Source organism: Rhipicephalus microplus, unplaced genomic scaffold (genome assembly GCF_043290135.1).
Source record: "Rhipicephalus microplus isolate Deutch F79 unplaced genomic scaffold, USDA_Rmic scaffold_23, whole genome shotgun sequence".
NCBI classification, from domain to species: Eukaryota; Metazoa; Arthropoda; class Arachnida; order Ixodida; family Ixodidae; genus Rhipicephalus; species Rhipicephalus microplus.
In genome coordinates this window covers 2135189-2157521 of record NW_027464596.1, presented here as the reverse complement: position 1 = coordinate 2157521, position 22333 = coordinate 2135189, and positions in this window count along the sequence as shown.

Sequence of the window (22333 nt, the reverse complement as noted above, 5' to 3'; positions counted from 1 at the left end):
GCATCCTTGCGCGTGATTCGGTTGAGACGTCGGTAGTCCACGCAAAACCTGATGAATCCGTCCTTCTTCACCAACACAACTGGAGAGGCCCAGGGACTGCTTGATGGTTCGATTATGCCACGTGTCAGCATGTCGTCAACCTGTTCATTGATGGCACGGCGTTCGGTAGTTGACACACAATATGGACGCTGCCATAATGGCGTCTCTTGACCGGTATCTATACGATGAACAACAGATGACGCTCGACCTAAGGAAGGCTGATTGTGGTCAAACGAGGCCCGAAAACGCTGTAGGAGCTTGATCAGCTGTTCCTGCTGCCCAGGCGTGAGGTTGCAATCGATGGACTTGCGGAATACATCCATATGTTCATTAGCGTCAGTTGCGGGTGTAATGGCACAAGTCGGTAAAAATGGCTTGTCTGAATAGATCGGGTCTTCGAAAATACAATTTAAAGTCTCGAGGCTCCCCAGACACTCGCCGCGTAGCAGGATGTATGGGCAAGCAGAAACGTTGCACGCATAAAGTACCGCCGAACCATTGGAAATGTTGATGACGGCAAACGGGAGGACGATGGTTCGGTGTTGCACACTAGCTATTGTTGGTTGGAACAGGAGCGTCGAGTTAGTGGCAGCAGGGGAAAACACAGGCACTAGGACGGCGGACAACGGCGCGATGCGGACGTCAGCTGCGGCAAACATTTTCGAGGGACTGTGGTGGTCGATATCAAGCCACGGATTCGTCAACGTGAGTTCAGCACGAGCGCAGTCGACGAGGGCCTGATGGGTAAAAAGGAAATCCCATCCTAGTATGACGTCGTAAGATGAACGTGGGAGAACAACAAAGTTGACGGCGTACCAAACATCTTGAATAAAAACGCGTGCTGTGCACTGAGCTGTCGGCGCGATGAAATGGAAGGTGGCTGTACGCAGAGCAAGATTCGTAAGCGGCGTTGTAACTTTTCTCAAATCGCGACATAGTTTTTCACTAATTACAGAAACGACGGCGCCTGTGTCGACAAGTGCACGTACAGCAACACCTTCTACTAGCACATCAATTTCGTTGGTCGGACAAAGAGGAGGTCTTAGAAAGTTTGATGACAACGTAGTTCTTGCCTCCGGAACTGCAGCTGTCAGTTTTCCTCTCGAGCGGGGCTCGTGCGCCGAAGCATCGGGGATACAGGTCGGCAACGGGGTGGTAATGACCGGCGAGAATCGACAGGGCGTCGTGGGGACAATGAGTCGGTGATAGGAGAAGATGGTCGCTGGGGATTCTGGGCAGCTTGGTAAATTGCAGAATTCCCATGGTCTGGAGGCTGAAAGAGTCGACGGCGACAGTAGCGTGCTATATGTCCCAGGAAACCGCATGCGAAACAGATGGGTGGATTATCCAAGGTGCGCCATGGGTTAACGACAGAAGGTGCAGGTGGCGAGACGGGATGGGGTGCCGTGTATGTAGGCAGTGTCGTAGGGTAGGAGGACCCGGTGGCCCGGTATGCACCACAGACAGGTGGGGCTGGGGGTCTAGCAACGACGGCAGCGTAGGTCAGCGGCGTAGGGACGGGTGGTGATAGAGGTAGTGCCTGCGTGACCTGTGTCTCAATGACCTGGCGTAAACGTGGGTCTAACGAGGTCACTGGCGTTGATGCTTCGGCCACAAGAGAAAGCTGACGCGCAACTTCTTCACGAATAAATTGTTTGATGTGGGGCAGTAAGACGGTGTGATCAGCACGACGTCGTGCACGAGGGCGGAAACTTCAGCCGTATCTTCAGCGGCCCTGCACGTTGAGACACGCTGCTTACGCAACTCGTCGTACTCCTGACAGAGCTGGACAACATGGGTGACGGTCTGTGGATTCCTAGCGACGAGCATCTGGAAGGTATCGTCGTCAACTTCTTTGATGATCTGCTTGATTTTGTCGCGTTCAGTTAGAGATTCATCGACGCGCTTGCAAAGAGACAAGACACCTTCAATGTAACTTGTAAAGGTCTCGTCTCTGCGCTGGACTCGACTACGGAGACGCCGTTTCGCGCGAAGCCGGCGCACGGCGGGACGACCGAAGACCGCGGCGATGGTGGTCTTGAAGGCGGACCAGTTGGTGATTTCGCCTTCGTGGTTCTTGAACCAGAGGCTGGCCACATCAGCGAGGTAAAAGCGCACGTTTGTGAGCTGGTCGCAGGCGCTCCACTTGTTGGAAGCACTTACGATTTCGTACTCGACGAGCCAGTTCTCGACGTCTTGTTCATCGTTGCCGCGAAAAATTGGTGGGTCGCGTTGCCGAGGTACGCCAGTACAGTAGACTGTCGTTGGTAAGGCAGCTTGAGAAGGGCCAGGAGCAGTCATGGTGAACGGTGAGGGTAGCGTCCGATTGCGAAGTTCCAGGTTGATGGGAACCCCGGCTCCTCCACCACTTAAAATAGAGGTGTTGTACGTCGAAAAAGGTTCAGACGCAGCTTGGCAAAATATGCTTTATCAGGCAGGTCTGGCTAATGGCGAGCGGCGTGCGCGAGCTACTACTACAGCCACCGATCGTCTTCTTGATTGCCAGCAGAGCGTCCGTTATTAAGATTTATTAATTCATTACAATATATATATATATATATATATATATATATATATATATATATATATATATATATATATATATATATATATATAGTTGTGTGTGTGTGTGTGCAAAAAAAAGAAAAAGAAGCCCTCAAGTATACGCTTCTTTCCTTTATATATATATATATATATATATATATATATATATATATATATATATATATATATATATATACATATATATATAAGGGAAAGAAGTGTATACCTAAGGGCTCGTTTTTCCGTGTTTTGACACAATATTATTGAGATCTAACAGACAGTAATGCCAAGGAATGTACAGGAGAAGTTATTAGAACAAATGGATTGTAAATAAGAAGAAAGAAATGTGAGTGAAAAAATAACCAGCCGTGAGCAGGAATCGAACCTATGACCTCTGAATAACGAGTTTGATGTTCTAACCACTGAGGTATCACAGCGGCCTTCCCTCCATCCGCTTTTTTGGGTTTATATGTGGATTTAGAAGTAGGAGTGTCAGTCAGCGCCACCTATAAGCCAAGCGACGAGTGTGAAACACACTTTTATACGCATGTCTGGCGTCACGTAGCACGTGAACTTATTGTGAGCGGGCAGCTGATCAATAGTCCCTCGTATACAACCTAATGACACCAAGTCTGCCAGTACGAGACCCTCGTTAATGAATAAGGGAAAGAAGTGTATACCTAAGGGCTCGTTTTTCCGTGTTTTGACACAATATAATGAGATCTAACAGACAGTAATGCCAAGGTTTGTACAAGAGAAATTATTAGAACCTATGGAATGTAAATAAAAAGAAAGAAAAGTGGGTGAAAAAATAACCAGCCGTGAGCAGGAATCGAACCTACGACCTTGGAATAACGCGTTCGATGCTCTAACCACTGAGCTATCACAGCGGCCTTCCCTCCTATATATATATATATATATATATATAGGAGGGAAGGCCGCTGTGATATATATCACAGCGGCCTTCCCTCCTGCCATATCCTATATATATATATATATATATATATATATATATATATAGCGGCACTCCCTCCATCCACTTTTTTGGGTTTATCTGTGGATTTAGAAGTAGGAGCGACAGTCAGCGCCATCTATAAGCCAAACAACGAGTGTGAAAACACTCTTATGCGCATGTTTTGGCGTCACGTAGCACGTGAACTTATTATGAGCGGGCAGCTGATTAATTGTCCCTCTTATACAACCTAAACACACCAAGTCTGCCAGTACGAGACCCTCGTTCAATGAAATAAGGGAAAGAAGTGTATACATAAGGGCTCGTTTTCCGTGTTTTTAACACAATAATAATGAGATATAACAGACAGTAATGCCAAGGAATGTACAGGGGAAGTTATTAACATTAATGGAATGTAAATAAGAAGAAAGAAAAGTGGATGAAAAAATTACCAACTGTAAGCAGGAATCGAACCTACGACCTTCGAATTACGCGTTCGATGCTCTAACCACTGAGCTATTACAGCGGCACTCCCTCCATCCACTTTTTTGGGTTTATCTGTGAATTTAGAAGTAGGAGCGACAGTCAGCGCCATCTATAAGCCAAACAACGAGTGTGAAAACACTCTTATGCGCATGTTTTGGCGTCACGTAGCACGTGAACTTATTATGAGCGGGCAGCTGATTAATTGTCCCTCTTATACAACCTAAACACACCAAGTCTGCCAGTACGAGACCCTCGTTCAATGAAATAAGGGAAAGAAGTGTATACATAAGGGCTCGTTTTCCGTGTTTTTAACACAATAATAATGAGATATAACAGACAGTAATGCCAAGGAATGTACAGGGGAAGTTATTAACATTAATGGAATGTAAATAAGAAGAAAGAAAAGTGGATGAAAAAATTACCAACTGTAAGCAGGAATCGAACCTACGACCTTCGAATTACGCGTTCGATGCTCTAACCACTGAGCTATTACAGCGGCACTCCCTCCATCCACTTTTTTGGGTTTATCTGTGAATTTAGAAGTAGGAGCGACAGTCAGCGCCATCTATAAGCCAAACAACGAGTGTGAAAACACTCTTATGCGCATGTTTTGGCGTCACGTAGCACGTGAACTTATTATGAGCGGGCAGCTGATTAATTGTCCCTCTTATACAACCTAAACACACCAAGTCTGCCAGTACGAGACCCTCGTTCAATGAAATAAGGGAAAGAAGTGTATACATAAGGGCTCGTTTTCCGTGTTTTTAACACAATAATAATGAGATATAACAGACAGTAATGCCAAGGAATGTACAGGGGAAGTTATTAACATTAATGGAATGTAAATAAGAAGAAAGAAAAGTGGATGAAAAAATTACCAACTGTAAGCAGGAATCGAACCTACGACCTTCGAATTACGCGTTCGATGCTCTAACCACTGAGCTATTACAGCGGCACTCCCTCCATCCACTTTTTTGGGTTTATCTGTGAATTTAGAAGTAGGAGCGACAGTCAGCGCCATCTATAAGCCAAACAACGAGTGTGAAAACACTCTTATGCGCATGTTTTGGCGTCACGTAGCACGTGAACTTATTATGAGCGGGCAGCTGATTAATTGTCCCTCTTATACAACCTAAACACACCAAGTCTGCCAGTACGAGACCCTCGTTCAATGAAATAAGGGAAAGAAGTGTATACATAAGGGCTCGTTTTCCGTGTTTTTAACACAATAATAATGAGATATAACAGACAGTAATGCCAAGGAATGTACAGGGGAAGTTATTAACATTAATGGAATGTAAATAAGAAGAAAGAAAAGTGGATGAAAAAATTACCAACTGTAAGCAGGAATCGAACCTACGACCTTCGAATTACGCGTTCGATGCTCTAACCACTGAGCTATTACAGCGGCACTCCCTCCATCCACTTTTTTGGGTTTATCTGTGAATTTAGAAGTAGGAGCGACAGTCAGCGCCATCTATAAGCCAAACAACGAGTGTGAAAACACTCTTATGCGCATGTTTTGGCGTCACGTAGCACGTGAACTTATTATGAGCGGGCAGCTGATTAATTGTCCCTCTTATACAACCTAAACACACCAAGTCTGCCAGTACGAGACCCTCGTTCAATGAAATAAGGGAAAGAAGTGTATACATAAGGGCTCGTTTTCCGTGTTTTTAACACAATAATAATGAGATATAACAGACAGTAATGCCAAGGAATGTACAGGGGAAGTTATTAACATTAATGGAATGTAAATAAGAAGAAAGAAAAGTGGATGAAAAAATTACCAACTGTAAGCAGGAATCGAACCTACGACCTTCGAATTACGCGTTCGATGCTCTAACCACTGAGCTATTACAGCGGCACTCCCTCCATCCACTTTTTTGGGTTTATCTGTGAATTTAGAAGTAGGAGCGACAGTCAGCGCCATCTATAAGCCAAACAACGAGTGTGAAAACACTCTTATGCGCATGTTTTGGCGTCACGTAGCACGTGAACTTATTATGAGCGGGCAGCTGATTAATTGTCCCTCTTATACAACCTAAACACACCAAGTCTGCCAGTACGAGACCCTCGTTCAATGAAATAAGGGAAAGAAGTGTATACATAAGGGCTCGTTTTCCGTGTTTTTAACACAATAATAATGAGATATAACAGACAGTAATGCCAAGGAATGTACAGGGGAAGTTATTAACATTAATGGAATGTAAATAAGAAGAAAGAAAAGTGGATGAAAAAATTACCAACTGTAAGCAGGAATCGAACCTACGACCTTCGAATTACGCGTTCGATGCTCTAACCACTGAGCTATTACAGCGGCACTCCCTCCATCCACTTTTTTGGGTTTATCTGTGAATTTAGAAGTAGGAGCGACAGTCAGCGCCATCTATAAGCCAAACAACGAGTGTGAAAACACTCTTATGCGCATGTTTTGGCGTCACGTAGCACGTGAACTTATTATGAGCGGGCAGCTGATTAATTGTCCCTCTTATACAACCTAAACACACCAAGTCTGCCAGTACGAGACCCTCGTTCAATGAAATAAGGGAAAGAAGTGTATACATAAGGGCTCGTTTTCCGTGTTTTTAACACAATAATAATGAGATATAACAGACAGTAATGCCAAGGAATGTACAGGGGAAGTTATTAACATTAATGGAATGTAAATAAGAAGAAAGAAAAGTGGATGAAAAAATTACCAACTGTAAGCAGGAATCGAACCTACGACCTTCGAATTACGCGTTCGATGCTCTAACCACTGAGCTATTACAGCGGCACTCCCTCCATCCACTTTTTTGGGTTTATCTGTGAATTTAGAAGTAGGAGCGACAGTCAGCGCCATCTATAAGCCAAACAACGAGTGTGAAAACACTCTTATGCGCATGTTTTGGCGTCACGTAGCACGTGAACTTATTATGAGCGGGCAGCTGATTAATTGTCCCTCTTATACAACCTAAACACACCAAGTCTGCCAGTACGAGACCCTCGTTCAATGAAATAAGGGAAAGAAGTGTATACATAAGGGCTCGTTTTCCGTGTTTTTAACACAATAATAATGAGATATAACAGACAGTAATGCCAAGGAATGTACAGGGGAAGTTATTAACATTAATGGAATGTAAATAAGAAGAAAGAAAAGTGGATGAAAAAATTACCAACTGTAAGCAGGAATCGAACCTACGACCTTCGAATTACGCGTTCGATGCTCTAACCACTGAGCTATTACAGCGGCACTCCCTCCATCCACTTTTTTGGGTTTATCTGTGAATTTAGAAGTAGGAGCGACAGTCAGCGCCATCTATAAGCCAAACAACGAGTGTGAAAACACTCTTATGCGCATGTTTTGGCGTCACGTAGCACGTGAACTTATTATGAGCGGGCAGCTGATTAATTGTCCCTCTTATACAACCTAAACACACCAAGTCTGCCAGTACGAGACCCTCGTTCAATGAAATAAGGGAAAGAAGTGTATACATAAGGGCTCGTTTTCCGTGTTTTTAACACAATAATAATGAGATATAACAGACAGTAATGCCAAGGAATGTACAGGGGAAGTTATTAACATTAATGGAATGTAAATAAGAAGAAAGAAAAGTGGATGAAAAAATTACCAACTGTAAGCAGGAATCGAACCTACGACCTTCGAATTACGCGTTCGATGCTCTAACCACTGAGCTATTACAGCGGCACTCCCTCCATCCACTTTTTTGGGTTTATCTGTGAATTTAGAAGTAGGAGCGACAGTCAGCGCCATCTATAAGCCAAACAACGAGTGTGAAAACACTCTTATGCGCATGTTTTGGCGTCACGTAGCACGTGAACTTATTATGAGCGGGCAGCTGATTAATTGTCCCTCTTATACAACCTAAACACACCAAGTCTGCCAGTACGAGACCCTCGTTCAATGAAATAAGGGAAAGAAGTGTATACATAAGGGCTCGTTTTCCGTGTTTTTAACACAATAATAATGAGATATAACAGACAGTAATGCCAAGGAATGTACAGGGGAAGTTATTAACATTAATGGAATGTAAATAAGAAGAAAGAAAAGTGGATGAAAAAATTACCAACTGTAAGCAGGAATCGAACCTACGACCTTCGAATTACGCGTTCGATGCTCTAACCACTGAGCTATTACAGCGGCACTCCCTCCATCCACTTTTTTGGGTTTATCTGTGAATTTAGAAGTAGGAGCGACAGTCAGCGCCATCTATAAGCCAAACAACGAGTGTGAAAACACTCTTATGCGCATGTTTTGGCGTCACGTAGCACGTGAACTTATTATGAGCGGGCAGCTGATTAATTGTCCCTCTTATACAACCTAAACACACCAAGTCTGCCAGTACGAGACCCTCGTTCAATGAAATAAGGGAAAGAAGTGTATACATAAGGGCTCGTTTTCCGTGTTTTTAACACAATAATAATGAGATATAACAGACAGTAATGCCAAGGAATGTACAGGGGAAGTTATTAACATTAATGGAATGTAAATAAGAAGAAAGAAAAGTGGATGAAAAAATTACCAACTGTAAGCAGGAATCGAACCTACGACCTTCGAATTACGCGTTCGATGCTCTAACCACTGAGCTATTACAGCGGCACTCCCTCCATCCACTTTTTTGGGTTTATCTGTGAATTTAGAAGTAGGAGCGACAGTCAGCGCCATCTATAAGCCAAACAACGAGTGTGAAAACACTCTTATGCGCATGTTTTGGCGTCACGTAGCACGTGAACTTATTATGAGCGGGCAGCTGATTAATTGTCCCTCTTATACAACCTAAACACACCAAGTCTGCCAGTACGAGACCCTCGTTCAATGAAATAAGGGAAAGAAGTGTATACATAAGGGCTCGTTTTCCGTGTTTTTAACACAATAATAATGAGATATAACAGACAGTAATGCCAAGGAATGTACAGGGGAAGTTATTAACATTAATGGAATGTAAATAAGAAGAAAGAAAAGTGGATGAAAAAATTACCAACTGTAAGCAGGAATCGAACCTACGACCTTCGAATTACGCGTTCGATGCTCTAACCACTGAGCTATTACAGCGGCACTCCCTCCATCCACTTTTTTGGGTTTATCTGTGAATTTAGAAGTAGGAGCGACAGTCAGCGCCATCTATAAGCCAAACAACGAGTGTGAAAACACTCTTATGCGCATGTTTTGGCGTCACGTAGCACGTGAACTTATTATGAGCGGGCAGCTGATTAATTGTCCCTCTTATACAACCTAAACACACCAAGTCTGCCAGTACGAGACCCTCGTTCAATGAAATAAGGGAAAGAAGTGTATACATAAGGGCTCGTTTTCCGTGTTTTTAACACAATAATAATGAGATATAACAGACAGTAATGCCAAGGAATGTACAGGGGAAGTTATTAACATTAATGGAATGTAAATAAGAAGAAAGAAAAGTGGATGAAAAAATTACCAACTGTAAGCAGGAATCGAACCTACGACCTTCGAATTACGCGTTCGATGCTCTAACCACTGAGCTATTACAGCGGCACTCCCTCCATCCACTTTTTTGGGTTTATCTGTGAATTTAGAAGTAGGAGCGACAGTCAGCGCCATCTATAAGCCAAACAACGAGTGTGAAAACACTCTTATGCGCATGTTTTGGCGTCACGTAGCACGTGAACTTATTATGAGCGGGCAGCTGATTAATTGTCCCTCTTATACAACCTAAACACACCAAGTCTGCCAGTACGAGACCCTCGTTCAATGAAATAAGGGAAAGAAGTGTATACATAAGGGCTCGTTTTCCGTGTTTTTAACACAATAATAATGAGATATAACAGACAGTAATGCCAAGGAATGTACAGGGGAAGTTATTAACATTAATGGAATGTAAATAAGAAGAAAGAAAAGTGGATGAAAAAATTACCAACTGTAAGCAGGAATCGAACCTACGACCTTCGAATTACGCGTTCGATGCTCTAACCACTGAGCTATTACAGCGGCACTCCCTCCATCCACTTTTTTGGGTTTATCTGTGAATTTAGAAGTAGGAGCGACAGTCAGCGCCATCTATAAGCCAAACAACGAGTGTGAAAACACTCTTATGCGCATGTTTTGGCGTCACGTAGCACGTGAACTTATTATGAGCGGGCAGCTGATTAATTGTCCCTCTTATACAACCTAAACACACCAAGTCTGCCAGTACGAGACCCTCGTTCAATGAAATAAGGGAAAGAAGTGTATACATAAGGGCTCGTTTTCCGTGTTTTTAACACAATAATAATGAGATATAACAGACAGTAATGCCAAGGAATGTACAGGGGAAGTTATTAACATTAATGGAATGTAAATAAGAAGAAAGAAAAGTGGATGAAAAAATTGCCAACTGTAAGCAGGAATCGAACCTACGACCTTCGAATTACGCGTTCGATGCTCTAACCACTGAGCTATTACAGCGGCACTCCCTCCATCCACTTTTTTGGGTTTATCTGTGAATTTAGAAGTAGGAGCGACAGTCAGCGCCATCTATAAGCCAAACAACGAGTGTGAAAACACTCTTATGCGCATGTTTTGGCGTCACGTAGCCCGTGAACTTATTATGAGCGGGCAGCTGATTAATTGTCCCTCTTATACAACCTAAACACACCAAGTCTGCCAGTACGAGACCCTCGTTCAATGAAATAAGGGAAAGAAGTGTATACATAAGGGCTCGTTTTCCGTGTTTTTAACACAATAATAATGAGATATAACAGACAGTAATGCCAAGGAATGTACAGGGGAAGTTATTAACATTAATGGAATGTAAATAAGAAGAAAGAAAAGTGGATGAAAAAATTACCAACTGTAAGCAGGAATCGAACCTACGACCTTCGAATTACGCGTTCGATGCTCTAACCACTGAGCTATTACAGCGGCACTCCCTCCATCCACTTTTTTGGGTTTATCTGTGAATTTAGAAGTAGGAGCGACAGTCAGCGCCATCTATAAGCCAAACAACGAGTGTGAAAACACTCTTATGCGCATGTTTTGGCGTCACGTAGCACGTGAACTTATTATGAGCGGGCAGCTGATTAATTGTCCCTCTTATACAACCTAAACACACCAAGTCTGCCAGTACGAGACCCTCGTTCAATGAAATAAGGGAAAGAAGTGTATACATAAGGGCTCGTTTTCCGTGTTTTTAACACAATAATAATGAGATATAACAGACAGTAATGCCAAGGAATGTACAGGGGAAGTTATTAACATTAATGGAATGTAAATAAGAAGAAAGAAAAGTGGATGAAAAAATTACCAACTGTAAGCAGGAATCGAACCTACGACCTTCGAATTACGCGTTCGATGCTCTAACCACTGAGCTATTACAGCGGCACTCCCTCCATCCACTTTTTTGGGTTTATCTGTGAATTTAGAAGTAGGAGCGACAGTCAGCGCCATCTATAAGCCAAACAACGAGTGTGAAAACACTCTTATGCGCATGTTTTGGCGTCACGTAGCACGTGAACTTATTATGAGCGGGCAGCTGATTAATTGTCCCTCTTATACAACCTAAACACACCAAGTCTGCCAGTACGAGACCCTCGTTCAATGAAATAAGGGAAAGAAGTGTATACATAAGGGCTCGTTTTCCGTGTTTTTAACACAATAATAATGAGATATAACAGACAGTAATGCCAAGGAATGTACAGGGGAAGTTATTAACATTAATGGAATGTAAATAAGAAGAAAGAAAAGTGGATGAAAAAATTACCAACTGTAAGCAGGAATCGAACCTACGACCTTCGAATTACGCGTTCGATGCTCTAACCACTGAGCTATTACAGCGGCACTCCCTCCATCCACTTTTTTGGGTTTATCTGTGAATTTAGAAGTAGGAGCGACAGTCAGCGCCATCTATAAGCCAAACAACGAGTGTGAAAACACTCTTATGCGCATGTTTTGGCGTCACGTAGCACGTGAACTTATTATGAGCGGGCAGCTGATTAATTGTCCCTCTTATACAACCTAAACACACCAAGTCTGCCAGTACGAGACCCTCGTTCAATGAAATAAGGGAAAGAAGTGTATACATAAGGGCTCGTTTTCCGTGTTTTTAACACAATAATAATGAGATATAACAGACAGTAATGCCAAGGAATATACAGGGGAAGTTATTAACATTAATGGAATGTAAATAAGAAGAAAGAAAAGTGGATGAAAAAATTACCAACTGTAAGCAGGAATCGAACCTACGACCTTCGAATTACGCGTTCGATGCTCTAACCACTGAGCTATTACAGCGGCACTCCCTCCATCCACTTTTTTGGGTTTATCTGTGAATTTAGAAGTAGGAGCGACAGTCAGCGCCATCTATAAGCCAAACAACGAGTGTGAAAACACTCTTATGCGCATGTTTTGGCGTCACGTAGCACGTGAACTTATTATGAGCGGGCAGCTGATTAATTGTCCCTCTTATACAACCTAAACACACCAAGTCTGCCAGTACGAGACCCTCGTTCAATGAAATAAGGGAAAGAAGTGTATACATAAGGGCTCGTTTTCCGTGTTTTTAACACAATAATAATGAGATATAACAGACAGTAATGCCAAGGAATGTACAGGGGAAGTTATTAACATTAATGGAATGTAAATAAGAAGAAAGAAAAGTGGATGAAAAAATTACCAACTGTAAGCAGGAATCGAACCTACGACCTTCGAATTACGCGTTCGATGCTCTAACCACTGAGCTATTACAGCGGCACTCCCTCCATCCACTTTTTTGGGTTTATCTGTGAATTTAGAAGTAGGAGCGACAGTCAGCGCCATCTATAAGCCAAACAACGAGTGTGAAAACACTCTTATGCGCATGTTTTGGCGTCACGTAGCACGTGAACTTATTATGAGCGGGCAGCTGATTAATTGTCCCTCTTATACAACCTAAACACACCAAGTCTGCCAGTACGAGACCCTCGTTCAATGAAATAAGGGAAAGAAGTGTATACATAAGGGCTCGTTTTCCGTGTTTTTAACACAATAATAATGAGATATAACAGACAGTAATGCCAAGGAATGTACAGGGGAAGTTATTAACATTAATGGAATGTAAATAAGAAGAAAGAAAAGTGGATGAAAAAATTGGATGGAAAAAATTGGAAAAAAGTGGATGGAGGGAGTGCCGCTGTAATAGCTCAGTGGTTAGAGCATCGAACGCGTAATTCGAAGGTCGTAGGTTCGATTCCTGCTTACAGTTGGTAATTTTTTCATCCACTTTTCTTTCTTCTTATTTACATTCCATTAATGTTAATAACTTCCCCTGTACATTCCTTGGCATTACTGTCTGTTATATCTCATTATTATTGTGTTAAAAACACGGAAAACGAGCCCTTATGTATACACTTCTTTCCCTTATTTCATTGAACGAGGGTCTCGTACTGGCAGACTTGGTGTGTTTAGGTTGTATAAGAGGGACAATTAATCAGCTGCCCGCTCATAATAAGTTCACGTGCTACGTGACGCCAAAACATGCGCATAAGAGTGTTTTCACACTCGTTGTTTGGCTTATAGATGGCGCTGACTGTCGCTCCTACTTCTAAATTCACAGATAAACCCAAAAAAGTGGATGGAGGGAGTGCCGCTGTAATAGCTCAGTGGTTAGAGCATCGAACGCGTAATTCGAAGGTCGTAGGTTCGATTCCTGCTTACAGTTGGTAATTTTTTCATCCACTTTTCTTTCTTCTTATTTACATTCCATTAATGTTAATAACTTCCCCTGTACATTCCTTGGCATTACTGTCTGTTATATCTCATTATTATTGTGTTAAAAACACGGAAAACGAGCCCTTATGTATACACTTCTTTCCCTTATTTCATTGAACGAGGGTCTCGTACTGGCAGACTTGGTGTGTTTAGGTTGTATAAGAGGGACAATTAATCAGCTGCCCGCTCATAATAAGTTCACGTGCTACGTGACGCCAAAACATGCGCATAAGAGTGTTTTCACACTCGTTGTTTGGCTTATAGATGGCGCTGACTGTCGCTCCTACTTCTAAATTCACAGATAAACCCAAAAAAGTGGATGGAGGGAGTGCCGCTGTAATAGCTCAGTGGTTAGAGCATCGAACGCGTAATTCGAAGGTCGTAGGTTCGATTCCTGCTTACAGTTGGTAATTTTTTCATCCACTTTTCTTTCTTCTTATTTACATTCCATTAATGTTAATAACTTCCCCTGTACATTCCTTGGCATTACTGTCTGTTATATCTCATTATTATTGTGTTAAAAACACGGAAAACGAGCCCTTATGTATACACTTCTTTCCCTTATTTCATTGAACGAGGGTCTCGTACTGGCAGACTTGGTGTGTTTAGGTTGTATAAGAGGGACAATTAATCAGCTGCCCGCTCATAATAAGTTCACGTGCTACGTGACGCCAAAACATGCGCATAAGAGTGTTTTCACACTCGTTGTTTGGCTTATAGATGGCGCTGACTGTCGCTCCTACTTCTAAATTCACAGATAAACCCAAAAAAGTGGATGGAGGGAGTGCCGCTGTAATAGCTCAGTGGTTAGAGCATCGAACGCGTAATTCGAAGGTCGTAGGTTCGATTCCTGCTTACAGTTGGTAATTTTTTCATCCACTTTTCTTTCTTCTTATTTACATTCCATTAATGTTAATAACTTCCCCTGTACATTCCTTGGCATTACTGTCTGTTATATCTCATTATTATTGTGTTAAAAACACGGAAAACGAGCCCTTATGTATACACTTCTTTCCCTTATTTCATTGAACGAGGGTCTCGTACTGGCAGACTTGGTGTGTTTAGGTTGTATAAGAGGGACAATTAATCAGCTGCCCGCTCATAATAAGTTCACGTGCTACGTGACGCCAAAACATGCGCATAAGAGTGTTTTCACACTCGTTGTTTGGCTTATAGATGGCGCTGACTGTCGCTCCTACTTCTAAATTCACAGATAAACCCAAAAAAGTGGATGGAGGGAGTGCCGCTGTAATAGCTCAGTGGTTAGAGCATCGAACGCGTAATTCGAAGGTCGTAGGTTCGATTCCTGCTTACAGTTGGTAATTTTTTCATCCACTTTTCTTTCTTCTTATTTACATTCCATTAATGTTAATAACTTCCCCTGTACATTCCTTGGCATTACTGTCTGTTATATCTCATTATTATTGTGTTAAAAACACGGAAAACGAGCCCTTATGTATACACTTCTTTCCCTTATTTCATTGAACGAGGGTCTCGTACTGGCAGACTTGGTGTGTTTAGGTTGTATAAGAGGGACAATTAATCAGCTGCCCGCTCATAATAAGTTCACGTGCTACGTGACGCCAAAACATGCGCATAAGAGTGTTTTCACACTCGTTGTTTGGCTTATAGATGGCGCTGACTGTCGCTCCTACTTCTAAATTCACAGATAAACCCAAAAAAGTGGATGGAGGGAGTGCCGCTGTAATATCTCAGTGGTTAGAGCATCGAACGCGTAATTCGAAGGTCGTAGGTTCGATTCCTGCTTACAGTTGGTAATTTTTTCATCCACTTTTCTTTCTTCTTATTTACATTCCATTAATGTTAATAACTTCCCCTGTACATTCCTTGGCATTACTGTCTGTTATATCTCATTATTATTGTGTTAAAAACACGGAAAACGAGCCCTTATGTATACACTTCTTTCCCTTATATATATATATATATATATATATATATATATATATATATATATATATATTGGACTATATGTGTTTTAGGTCGATGTTTAGAAACATTTCCTTCTGGTCACAACTATCGAAAATTGAAATAAACTAAGCATAAAAATTTTCGACGCTACGCATTCGCTCGCGAGCCTCGAAGAAAAGATGCAGTCACTAGGTACCTAGTTTCAACTTTGTTAATATTATGTGTAATTGCAGAAAATTGTTTCTATGCTGCTGATTTGTGTTCTGTTGCATGCTGCATGTACATGTTTGTTTTGAGTTTGCATTGTTATGTTCGTACTATGCTGTTTGTATATTTGCTTTCACTGAAGTTCTCTACCCTACAACAGCCAGAAAGTGCTCGAAGTAATGAAAATAATTAGGTGAAATAAATAAATAAATTAATAGTTAAACAGGTGTTCTGTAACAATTTGACCTAAATATGAAAGACAGTCATTCGTTTCAGACGATTTCACTGGCCTAATTCGGCTATATATTGAGAACAGGTGGTGAAAAACATACGTAAAAACAGAACATCGCTCACCTCAAGGTCATCGTTTGTGCTCTCGACATATTTTCGTTCTTTCTGTAATGAAAATAAAGAAAATAGAATTGAAACACCTATATTAGAGAGGTTTTTCGCGCATAGGTACCGCTACATAAAAAATCTTCACGTGAGGGATCTCGCCGTCACCTACGGCATCGCATCGTGCCTTTGCAACAACTGCTATTCATTACTTCATAGTTTTTTTTTAGAAAAGTACGTCGAGCCGTACCTACCTGCCAAAGAACACTTTTTTCCTTTTTCTTTTGTCGAGAATGCAGACTTTCTAGCCTAAGTTTTCTTCAGACTTATAAAGTTGCAAAGTACTGTCTCTGCTAACAAATCGCTCGGTATGTTCTATTTTATACCACCCTCCACATGGCGTTGCATGAGAATTTAGTGAATGCTTTTAAGGCTCCTTCTGTACGCCACTGAAAATAGATGCACCGTTTTCTGTGGCAGAGATTTTAACGTTGATGTACTAGGTCAAAGAGCTCTGCAACTTTACTTTGATGTTTTTGTGAATGCTCACATTTTATTATTATGCAGACACGTATTACGCAGCAGTCTGCGACACTTCCCGAGGCATTTATAACATACGTTGAACTGTCCCAGACGAGATCGGCTGTTGTCTGTAGTGACCTGAGCGATCAGATGGGAGCATTTTTTATGTGAATTGAAACGACTCATTAGGCATCCATCAAAGTAGGATCGACACTATCACTTTATAAAATGACAATACTCCTCCAACATTTAGAGCTCGGATAAAAAAGGCGTCATGGTATTATGTACGCTCAACCGAACCAGGTACTGCGTAAGAAGCATGAATGCATTCATACGTCGTTTTCAAACGTTATATTTTGCGCACTTCCAGAGAAAAAAAAGTTTCACAGTGAAGGAAGATTAGGAAGCCATGGATTAGTCCTTTTTTTGTTTTATCGCATTAAAAAATAAGAGTCAACTTTATAAAGAATTTGTCAAGACCAGACACCTATCGACTTTAGCGCAATATAAAGCATAGAGAAGTAAACTAAAGGAGATCAGAACGGCTAAACTGCAATATTATGCTGATATTTTCCAACGTCGCAATAGTAGTGACGTTCTCTGGAGGCAGCTATCTACTCTTCTCAATTGGTTGGTTGGTTGGTTGGACCCAAGAGGAATGGCTCAACTCACAACGGGGGATCGGCCATGAATAGCGCGGCAGTGGAACTTCGGAAGAGAAAAAGGAGGGAGATGTCTAAGTATTTTTTCCTTTTATATGAACGAAAAGCTTGGTTGCGCTAACAAGCAATAAAATGCAAAAAATAAATAATAAAAAACAATTATAAAAATACAGTAAAGGATATATAAAATATTGATTGATTGATTGATTGATTGATTGATTAATTGATTGATTGATTGATATGCTGGGTTTAGCGTCCCGAAACCACCATATGATTATGAGAGACGCCATAGTAGAGGGCTCCGGAAATTTCGACCAGCTGGGGTTCTTTAACGTGTAACAGCTGGGGTTCTTTGCTCACCCAAATCTGAGCAAAACGGGCCTACAACAATTCCGCCGCCATCGTTTGTTCAGATTTGGGTGCACGTTAAAGAACCCCAGGTGGTCGAAATTTCCGGAGCCCTCCACTACGGCGTCTCTCATAATCATATGTTGGTTTTGGAACGTTAAACCCTACATATCCATCAATCATTATTTATATATTGTATACAGAATTTTTTATTGTTTTTTATTTTTTATTTATTGCATTTTATAGCTTATTATATGAAATAGACTAATGACAAAAATAAGTAAGGAGTAAAAGTACTTGTGAGATTACCATGGTAGCCGCTTTGAATTTTTTATATAGTTATATATCGCTCCGTATATGTCCCTGTTGCAATGACCTAGTGCCGAAACCCCTAGGTAGAATAGTACCGTTTCAGACAGCTCAAGCCCGTGTTTTTGAAAAGCTGGTATTAGAAAAATTTACCTTAAATTTCCATACCCTCGGCGTTCTGTGAAAAAGTGCTTTATTGTTTCTGTTTGTGTACAACAGTGACAAGGAAGGAAGGAATGAAACCAGGTCTCTATAAATAAAATTTTAAAGGTGGAATCCGCCATCGCAATTTAGTGAATGTCACTTAGCATTGTCTTGGGTACAAATTAAATGACTGAAGAAATAACGGTGAACAAGACTGAAGTGTCTGGTACATCACTCGCAGATTTCTTCAACTGGTCTCTTTTTGTTCAGTTGCAGTGTGGGGGCAGTCTCAAGGCGTTACAAATTGTTTCATTAAGTAGCTATGGTAAGTGTTTATTTTTCTCCGGTGGATAACCTGAAGGTCGTATTATTCGTAATATAAAAAACAGTGCTTTCTTTATACGTACGATATACAAATTCCGCCGGTTAAACATGTTATTGACTTGATCGCCCCTTTGCTGGTCCACATTTCCTCATGTGCCTTACAACAGCCATATTTCCAGTTTGAATACAAATTGATAAGGTCATTCCTATATTCAAAAAGGAAGATAAGAAAGGCTTTTCTTATTATAGAATGATTATTCTCGTTTATGTTTCTCTCGAAGAGCTTACAAGAAGTCATTGTAACTTGCCTTTCTCGTTTCATCGAAAGACGTAACTTGATAACGCCATTTCAGCATGGTTTCAGAAAAACAACCGGTACAATGAAACGGCACTACTCACTTAAAAAGTATTCATTTGCAAAAAGCTCGTGGAAAAACTGCTATTGTTAGCAATTTTCGTTGTCTTAAAGAAACCTTTTCACAGTCTTAACCATGATATACTTCAACTTTCAAAATTATGAGGTGAGAGGGCATACCCTTAGACTGATCAAATTGTAATTGTCTCACAGATGCCAGAATGTTTGTGTCAATTGGTGCACCTCACAAACACTGCCTTACGTCAGGTTTGTCGCAGGGAAGTATCCTACGGCCATTTTTATTTAGGGGATATTGGAGCAATGTTAAAGCACACGACGAGCCAAACAAGTGTGTTTATTATGGGCGAACCTGTGCCCACGATTCATAGTGACTGTGTTCGAAAAACCACGATTCTGTCGAACACCAATGATACGGTAGGCTGCTTCTTTTTCCTTTTCGTGTGAAGTCCGAGCATGAGGCGCATACGAGCTAGGTCCGGTAATGAGCTCTTGCTACGATGGTCTATGCGCGTGCGTGCCCCGTGCAGACCGGTGAAGGCGTGGTATATGAATGCGGTAAACATGGTGTGGCATATTGCCTGCCCTCATGCGCATCGTCTCGGCGCGTCAGGCAATGGAAGGATTTCTGGTAGGCCTTACTCGTTTTTCGATAATCTTTTGCGATAGGGTTTCGTGCGGACTGGATGTACCACCTCCGTCGGATTTTGGCGTCTTGGGCTTCCGTGTCCAGGAAATTGCGCTTCGTAAGTGACGTCGCTGACACGATGGAGTACTTTGTGAGCATTGAAGTATCGATTAAGAAGTTTCTCAAGGAGTCCACGGTGGCGTACTTAGGTCCATATTCATACTTTGTCACCAGGCTGACAATATACTTCTCTGCATCGCTGGGTGTACCGGCGTTGTTGGCGGCGTATTCTGTATCTTGCCAGCTGTCGCGCTTGCTCGGCTCTTTGCTAAAACGTCTGGTTCATGTGAATTGCTGCTTTCTTCATTTAATGTGAACATTACATCCCATTCTCTGGTTACTGTGTAGCCGAATACAAGTTTGAATGACGCTACTCATGTTGTCTCTTGAACGGCTGTATTATAAGCGAAAGTGATGTACGGCAATATTTAATCCCACAGTTTGTCTTCAACACCGATATTCATTGAGAGCATGTCTGTAAGAGTTCTGTTCAAGCGTTCCGTTAGGGTATTTGTTTAGGGTGGTATGCGGCACTTTTCATATGATCTGTGTGTGTCATTCGTAGGAGACATTTCAGAAAGCTGTCCCACAGTGCGTAATGACGACGATGGGCGCACCGTGTCTGAGGACAATGTTGCTGATAAAGAACTTGGCAACTTCAAGAGCAGTTGTCCTGTACAAAAAATGAGTTTCAGCTTAACGGTTAAAATCGTCTGTGGCTACAACCGTCCACACCTTGCCTTTAGACGATGTCGGAAAAGGCAGAAAAATATCTATCCCGAATCGTTATAATGGGGCATCCAGTTGGTGTATTGGCTGGAGAAGGCCTGCTGGTTTCACGGATGGAATTTAGCGTCACTAATATTCACGAAAGTTTTCACGTAGTGCTGCATAAATGCTGGTCACTTGGGCCAGAAGGATCTCATTTGAATTTCGGCAAATATACGACTCACATCCATATGCCCAGGTGTCGTTTCATCATTGACGTGCGTGTAGAATTTTCTTCTCGAATAGCTGTGGGTGTAACTAAAAAAACTTTTCACCCTTGGGTTTGAAGTTCCTCTTGTAAAGGACGTTTCCTCGAAGAAAAAATGAAGGGAGTCCTCTAGAAAAAAATTCGTGGAACTTGAACGTCGATTTCTTGAACATCGATTCAATTCGGGTCATCTTGTTGCTGCTGAGATATTTTCGATGTGTCGATGATTCTTAGGAACGGAAAGTCTTCTTCCTCTGGCACATTCGCATTAACTGGTGCGCGTGAAAAGTAGTCGGCATCGCTGTGCTTTCTCCCGTGTTTATACACGACCGTAATATCGTACTCTTGTGCCCTAAGGCTCTATCTTGCTAGCCAGCCTGACGGATCCTTGAGATTTGTCAAGGAGCACAGGGAATGGTGGTCACTGAGTGCTCGGAACGGTATGTCGTATAGGTAGGATTGAAATTTACTTTTGGCCCAGATTACCCAAAGACATTCCTTTTCAATGGCAGTGTTAGTTTGCCTGAGGTTTTGTGAGGTTGCGGCTGGCACGGGTAAGCACTTTCTTTTTGGCATTTTGCCACTGGACAAGGATGGCGCCGAGACCTACATTACTCGCATCGGTGGGAACTTCAGTGTTGGTGGTCTCATCGAAATGGGCCAGGATTGATGAAGTTTGAAGACGTTTCCTTAACTCGTCAAAGGCTTGCTGTTGTTCGTGTTCTACAGAATTGGTACGTCGTCTTTCGTTAGATTGTAAGTCGTTCAGCAATCTTGGAAAACTTTTTCCACAAATGGCCCATAGTACGCGCATAAACTCAAACAGCGACGTACTGACCTTTCGTATCTAGGTACCGGAAACCTCGCGACCGCAGCTGTCTTTACGGACCTGGACGAATGCCTGCCGAGCTAACGACATTTTCAAAGAATCGGAGCTCTTCAAAGCTGAAGTGCCATTTTTCGACTTTGATGGCCAAATCTGCAGAGTGAATTTCTTGCAATACTATGCGCAGTCGCTCTCGATGCTTGTCGAACATGATAGAAAAACCAATATCATGCAGATACACCTCGATCTGCCAATATCCGCTCTTGAGCTTCAGGGAGGAGAAAAATTTAGCGCATCGTAGCTGACGCAGCGTATCGTCGATGCGTGGCAGCGGATATGCATCCCGTTTAGTTACGCTGTTGAGGTTTCAATAGTCAACGCGAAATCAGAGGGTGTTATCTTTCTTCTTAATAAGTACTACCAGAGACGCCCATGTACTGCTCGAAGGTGCAATGCCGTCATCCCAAGGCAATCCTGGACTTCCTTCTTACTAACTTCTCTTTACTTTTGTAATACTTGAAGGGGGTGCTGGCATATTGGTCTCGTAGCATCTTCTGTTATAATCCTTTGCTTCGCAATAGACGGCGTTGAACCTGCGGATATGTTGAAAAGCAGCCAGAGAATTTGTTCATGCGGCCTTTTGTATTCGTTTCTTTTCAGTTTCTGGGAGGTTGTGGTTGGCGGTAACTGGTGCCTCGACGTCGCAAGTCTTTCGTGAGGTATTTGGCGTTTTGCTTAAGCTGCATAGATTAATCACTGTGAAAAACTCGTAGAAATAGGTGATAGGCGTGCCTTGGGCATTGTGCAGACTTTCATTCTCGAAATCAGCAGACAGGACATCTGCTAGCTCATTGGCTAAGTGAACAAGACCCCTGGCTACGCGAATTTTTTTATTTGAAAACAAGCCTACGTTTTCTCTCTGCTATTCCTTCGCGCTCATAAAATTTTTTATTCCCGACAAGCAC